The sequence below is a fragment of the Peromyscus californicus genome, unplaced genomic scaffold (assembly GCF_007827085.1).
Source record: "Peromyscus californicus insignis strain IS unplaced genomic scaffold, ASM782708v3 Scaffold_2__1_contigs__length_46816999, whole genome shotgun sequence".
In the NCBI taxonomy this organism is placed as follows: Eukaryota; Metazoa; Chordata; class Mammalia; order Rodentia; family Cricetidae; genus Peromyscus; species Peromyscus californicus.
Genome location: NW_026294540.1, coordinates 28,271,079 through 28,277,763, shown reverse-complemented (window position 1 = coordinate 28,277,763; position 6,685 = coordinate 28,271,079).

The window sequence follows — 6,685 nt, the reverse complement described above, 5'->3', positions numbered from 1 at the left end:
TTGAAAAGGCATGATATTTCACTACAGCCTGATGCTGCTGGCATTTAAAAAAAAGATTTAATTTAATTTTATGTATATGGGTGTTTTCCCTGAATGTATATGCATCACATGTGGGAAGTGCCCAGGTTTTGAGAAGGGCTCAGCCCTCCATTAGGTAAGAGGAGCATCTGAGAGCTGGAGAGCAGCAGCCTGAGAGGCAGCAGAAGTCTGACTAGGATTCGAAGCCTGAGGCTGAATCTGCAGGGTGGCAGCAGCCTGCACTCACAGGGAAAGCTAGAGAGCCAGTTTCCAGAGAGACAAAAGGGAGGCTTGGTGAGTGCAGAGCAGGGAAAGCAGGGAGGTGACATGGGGTTCAAGGCAGGGGAAGGAAGCAGAGGGAGAAGGACATGGACAAGGGCAGAGGACCAGGAGAGCTGTCCTCTGATTGGTTGTGCCATGCACAAGGACAGCTGAGGACCAGCTTCAGGTCCTAGTGACTCTCACAGAAGGCAAGCTATGTATATGCTTCCAAGGATGAGGTCAAGAAATAATTTAGGCCAAGCCTCCAAATTAAACAATTAAAAGGATTGTGAATGAATCCAAGATGTTGAACTTGGGGATTGTGTGCACTTTGGAGCTTGGTTTTACCTTATACTGATTATGGTTATGCCATGTTTTCTTCCTCTTGAAGTAAAAGAGATTACTTTTTTGATACTGCAGGAAGACATCTGAGAGACTTTAACCTTTTTAAGAACACTTTTAAAAATATTTAAATTTATAAGGCTATGGGACTGATGTAATTAATGATAGGTATGAGCTTTACTTAGTCCCTTGCAAGTGTTTTCAAGGTTGAGCTTAAAAGAAGTAAATAGAAACAATGTTTGTCTACTCAGATATACTTCGACAGCCCTCATACTTCAGAAATCTGCAGAATATGGCATTTAAAAATCTTGATTAAAAATTTTATTATATCAGACAGAGACTCCCAGATCCTAGCAGTGACTCAAGGTCTCCAAAGAAGATTATGGGGCACAACAATGTCTCCACTTGGATTATGGCAATGCTAACCACAGGGCAAGAAGCCCTGATGCAACACCTGCCTCCAGGACACAGTCCAGACTGTGGACAAGCAGCAGGACACTGGAGAATGGATTATACCCCTTTGGCCTAGACAAATAAGGTCAGCTTTCCCCTTGTCCTTCTGCCAAACAAAAAACTCTCCCCTTAGGGGACTTGGGGCTGAAGATTTATACTGTTTTGATATTTCTGCCTCCACCGCTATGGAGACCTGGGTATGGCTAACTAAGAATGGATGGTCCCTGTCATTTTTAATAGATTCAGAAGCTGCTTCATCTGCACTAAGGTATAATTTTATCCTTCTAAGATTTCTGTAGTATTGATGGCTAGGCTGGCTATTACTTTGTCAGCTTGGCAGCATCGGGCAACCAGATTCTCCCACAAGGCTATAGCCAGCTTGTTAGCACATTTTTAAGAAAATGTTCTAAGATATGAGTGTTGAAATAAGTTATAAAGGTTTAAATATGGGTCTGAAAAAAAGGTCTGAGGATATGAATGTCTAGGCAGGTTTTAAGGGTCTAAGAATAGTTTAAAGTATATAAAGGTCGGAGGATATGAACGCTTATAAGCTTTGAGGATCTCAGAAAATAATTTATATAATTATTGCAAGTGATAAATGCAAGTGATGAAGATATAAATGAATGATTTAGATTATGAGAAATGTTTCAGATCTCTTTCCCCTTCTATGATATAAAAGGTCAGAGCTTAACATTTAATAGAGTTCTGATAAGCTGGTAGAACAGTGACTACTTACTGTTCAGTCACAAGCTCAACATTTTAGATTTAGTTTGGTTGTCATCTAAATATAAACTTAAAAGTGCTTGTCATCAGGCCAAAGAAATCTCTGTCTAATCTACACCTGGATGTCTGGTCAGAAGGAAAATGCACATGTTTTCAACCCAAATCTGTAGTTTTTGCTTGAACTCAAAAATGGTCTGAGTCCACTTCTGCTGTTTTACAGATCACATTATCTGCTTTGTCTATGACATGGATTTCAGTCCAGATTGGTAATACTAATGCATCCTAAACTTTTATGTCATTTTGTAAGATAATTCATATAGGCCTCAGAGGATTAAAAAGAGTCACAAAACTTGGATTCTCTAAACAGAGGTCAAAAGGACTCCAATTAAGTACAGCTTAAATTTTCCCCACTTGTCTATTCCTAAGGATGGTATTTTTCTCTCTCCTGGTCTTGGGACTCCTGCCCTTCCCAATTACTCAGATTATGGGCCTGAAACTTCCAAATAAGTTCACAAATTTTAACTTCTGTTCCTAGTTTAAATTTGTCTCAACAGGTTTCCACTTGGCTGGCAGTCACCTCCAAGCTTCAGTTGCTGATTACACTGCCCCAATGACTATGGTCTCTGGACTTGTGGAGAGCAGATGTGGACCAGCCCAGCCAATGTGATTGATCCCTGTCTCAACAGCTGGGTCAGATAACCACAAGCTCCTGACAAATGCCCCATTGCCCAGCCTTTGACTAGCCTTTTGACATTTCTGGGCGTTGACAACAACACCCCAGTGTCAGCTCGAAGCAGTTCCAAAAGAGAATAGGATGTCTCATGCTCCCTGCCCAAAATAGATTGAAATTCTGGGTCAAAAAGAAACTCCCTGGCATAGGGGACAAAAAGGCTCACTATATGACCATTGACATACCAGGAAAATAGGTTCAGAATTGTCAATTGATGAATTTATTAACTAAAATGGTTCTGCAGTAAGACACTTGATCTTCTTTCTGCAGAACCGAAGAGGTATTTTATGGCCTCACATGTATACAAAAGCCCCACGTGGGCACACCACAGCCCCAGGCTGCTCTTCCACAGAAAGTGCCCCTCCCCCTGTGAAAGCATCATGGCTCCAGGTCCCAGTCACTGCTGTTGGGTGAAACAGGGTTGGCATTACAGGAGACTGATTACAGCATCCTGGAGAGAAATCATCCCACAGCAGGGCCCCTATGGGGGTTCAACAGAGAACTTGAAACTAGAACAGAGCCCATGACTTGGGATTCAGGGTCCAGCAGGTGGCAGCAGTGAGGCTGAGCACAGGGAGCAGCTGGGATCCTGAAGGACCAACCAGACCCACTTGTGTTAAAAGGCTGGGGACCAGCAGCTGACACATGGCAGCCTCGTCAGGTCCAGCCCCTCCTTGGTGACTTAGAAATTATTGAAGTTTTACTCACAGACTCCAGACAGTAGGGCAAAGCCAGTAAGACCTGGAGGTGAGTACTCATGACCAGGAGGACACACTCTCAGACCTCACTGAGGATAAAGATGTGGTTCATCTAGTAGAGTACTTACCTGCCTGGCACACACAGAACCCTAGGATCAATATCTAGCCTGAGATAATGGGGCACAAATGTGGCACACCTGTCACACCTGTCACACTTGGGAGGACAGAGAAGAGGATCTGTAGGAGTTTAAGGTCATCCTTGGCTACATAACACGTTCAAGGCCCAGCTTGGGTTATATGAGACACCACCGCCCGCCAAAAGAAAGGAAAAAGAGCCCTTGGAAAAGTACAATAGCCTTGTCCCCTGTCCTGAATGACTGTAAAACTGTGGCCAATTCATCCTTAAGATTCTGTGCCTTGCTGGACGGTGTTGCACGCCTTTAATCCCAGCACTCGGGAGGCAGACGCAGGCAGATCTCTGTGAGTTTGAGGCCAGCACAGGCTACAGAGTGAGTTTGAGGACAGGCACCAAAACTACACAGAGAAACCCTGTCTTGAAAAACCAAAAAAAAAAAAAAAAAAAAAAGATTCTGTGCCATGGACAGGCCAAAGGTGCAATGAATATACAAATGTGTCCTTGGGCAGCTGGGAGTGAGGCTATGAGAGTTCGTGTCTGGCTCAGGTCAAGGAATCTGAGGACAATGGGGACTGTAAAAAAAAAAAAAAGACAGATGTGACAGAGGTGGGTTGCACAGCCAACTGCAGGGAAGCATGGAGAAAGCAATCCGTTAAGGAATCTAAGGAAATGGGAAGTCGCCTCTGCACATGTCACTCAGGGAAAATGATGCCACTTCTTCTGGTACAATCTTGTCTTCCTGTCCTATGGGGAGTTGATGGATCCATGACATGGGGAAAGATGAGATGACCCTCCTGCAGAACCAGCCCTGAGGTCACCACAGCCCCAACCTCTCACGCCACCACCCCAGTCACAGATCAGCTGTGTCCACTCTCAGAGATGTTCCAGGCAATATGTCATCAGTGACACATTGCTGCTCTGAGCTTCATCTCGGCATCCCGTTCTTCTCTGCATCCCATTCTTCTCGGCTTGTCAGTGGCTTCAACTCTTTTATTAAATGCCAGTCTACCATTGAGAGGTTAGACTCTGTCAGCTTAATTACTCTTTCAAGAATAACTGTTTCAGTTACTGTTCCACTGCACATCAGAAGCCATCGGTCCCCTGCCTGTACAGCTGCCTTTGAAGAAAGGGGCACTGTACCTTTTCCAGATTGCAAAGGCCACTTCAGGGATGGTGCCATATGGTCCTGGCCTCAGAGGATGCCTGTTGCTAAAGCCACAACCACAAGCCAAGAAGAATGGACAGCTGAATTTCAAAAACATCAACAATTTCCAGAATTTAAAATCCTGAATCATGATAGGACACTAGTGGAATTCAGGTGTTTCTGGTACATGAACTACTCTTACCGAATGTGAGGTCGAACTGTAGGCCATGTGTACATCTCACTTCACAGTTGAGTCTGTCAGATATGCTAAGCCTATAGGCTGAAGATGATGCCCCAATGTTGTGGAGAAATCTCGGTGACTGTCCAGGCAGTTGGCTGTTTCTGTCAACTCACATTTTTTTGGAAGCTGCTTACATGCACTTCCTGGTTTTTGTTTTTTGTTTTGTTTTGTTTTGTTTTATTTATTTATTTATTTTTTTATTATTATTATTTTGCAATACACTTCAGTTCTACATATCAGCCACGGATTCCCTTGTTCACCCCCCTCCCGCCCCCCTCACCTTCCCCCCAGCCCACCCCCATTCCCATCTCCTCCAGGGCAAAGCCTTCCCCACAGACTGAGATCAACCTGGTAGACTCAGTCCAGGTAGGTCCAGTCCCCTGCTCCCAGGACGAGCCAAGCAATCCTGCATAGGCCCCAGGTTTCAAACAGCCAACTCATGCAGTGAGCACAGGACCCAGTCCCACTGCCTGGATGCCTCCCAAACAGATCAGGCCAATCAACTGTCTCACCCACTCAGAGGGCCTGATCCAGTTGGTGTCCCCTCAGTCATTGGTTCATAGTTCATCTTGGGAGAGCGGGAGATCCCAGCTGGATCATCAACCGAGAGGGAGAACAAGGAATAGGAGACCATGGTAAGTGAAGACCACATGAGAATAGGAAGAAGCAAAGTGCTAGAGAGGCCCACAGAAATCCACAAAGATACCCCCACAACAGACTGCTGGCAATGGTCGAGAGACAGCCCGAACTGATCTACTCCGGTGATGGGATGGCCAAACACCCTAATGGTCATGCTAGAAACCTCATCCAACTACTGAGGGATCTGGATGCAGAGATCCATGACTAGGCCCCGGGTGGATCTCTGGGAGTCCAATTAGCGAGAATGAGGAGGGTTTATATGAGGGAGAATAGTTGAGACCAAGGTTGGATAAAGCACAGGGACAAATAGCCAAACGAATGGAAACTTCCTGGTTTTTTAGGTAATATAATTTCCTTCTGGGGTCTCTGAGGGCATTGAAGATTACATAGTTATAGTTATAGCAAGTTGAAGATTACATAGTTATAGTTATAGTTTTCCTTGTTAAGAATTTCACAAAAGAAACTCACTAAGATGTGTTAAGTGTATAAATTTGGAATACATTATAAGATAGTTCTCTGTTAGTAATACAAGTTAGAATATAAAGTGAATCAGGTACATTTTGGACTTACCAACATAGGATAGATAATGGAATATTTTCTCTGAGTTCGTCAAATACAAATGGACTAGACATGGTTTAGGTATTTATTGCTTGTATATATTGTATATAGTTAATGTACTTATTGTATATAGTTTTTCTTACATTAGTTATAACTTTTTCTAATCTTTTTTCTTTTTATTAGAATAATACGGGAAAGGTGGTGATATTTTAATTGTGCTGAAATATGTTTTTATTTGTATGTTAATAAATAAAGTTTGCCTGGAGATCAGAGGTCATTAGTGAGCCAGGAACAGAATTCAGGTGGTGGTAGCCCACGCCCTTAATCCAATCACATGGCAGGCAGAGTCTCTGTGTGGTCAAGGACACAGCCAAGCGTGGTGACCCTTGAGTCTTTAATCCCAGTACCAACCATAGCGACCAGGAGGTCTGTATAGACAGGCAGTGATGAGGAAGTCATGTGGCTGGGATTAGATCCAATGAGAAGGCAGAACGAGAAAGCAGTAAAAGACAACACACACAGGAAGAAGGTCTCTCTCTCAGGGGAAGGATGACAGCTAGTGGTAAGCTAAAGGGAGTCGTGTCTCTTGCTCTGATCGCTTAGGCTTTAACTCTGTATTTGGCTCTGTGTTTCTTTTAATAAGACTGTTTAGAATTTCATCTACAGTCAATTGCATATCTTCCTGGCAAAAATGGGATCTGGGCTCAAGGGCATGGCTATCCTGTCAGTGACCACAAGGAAG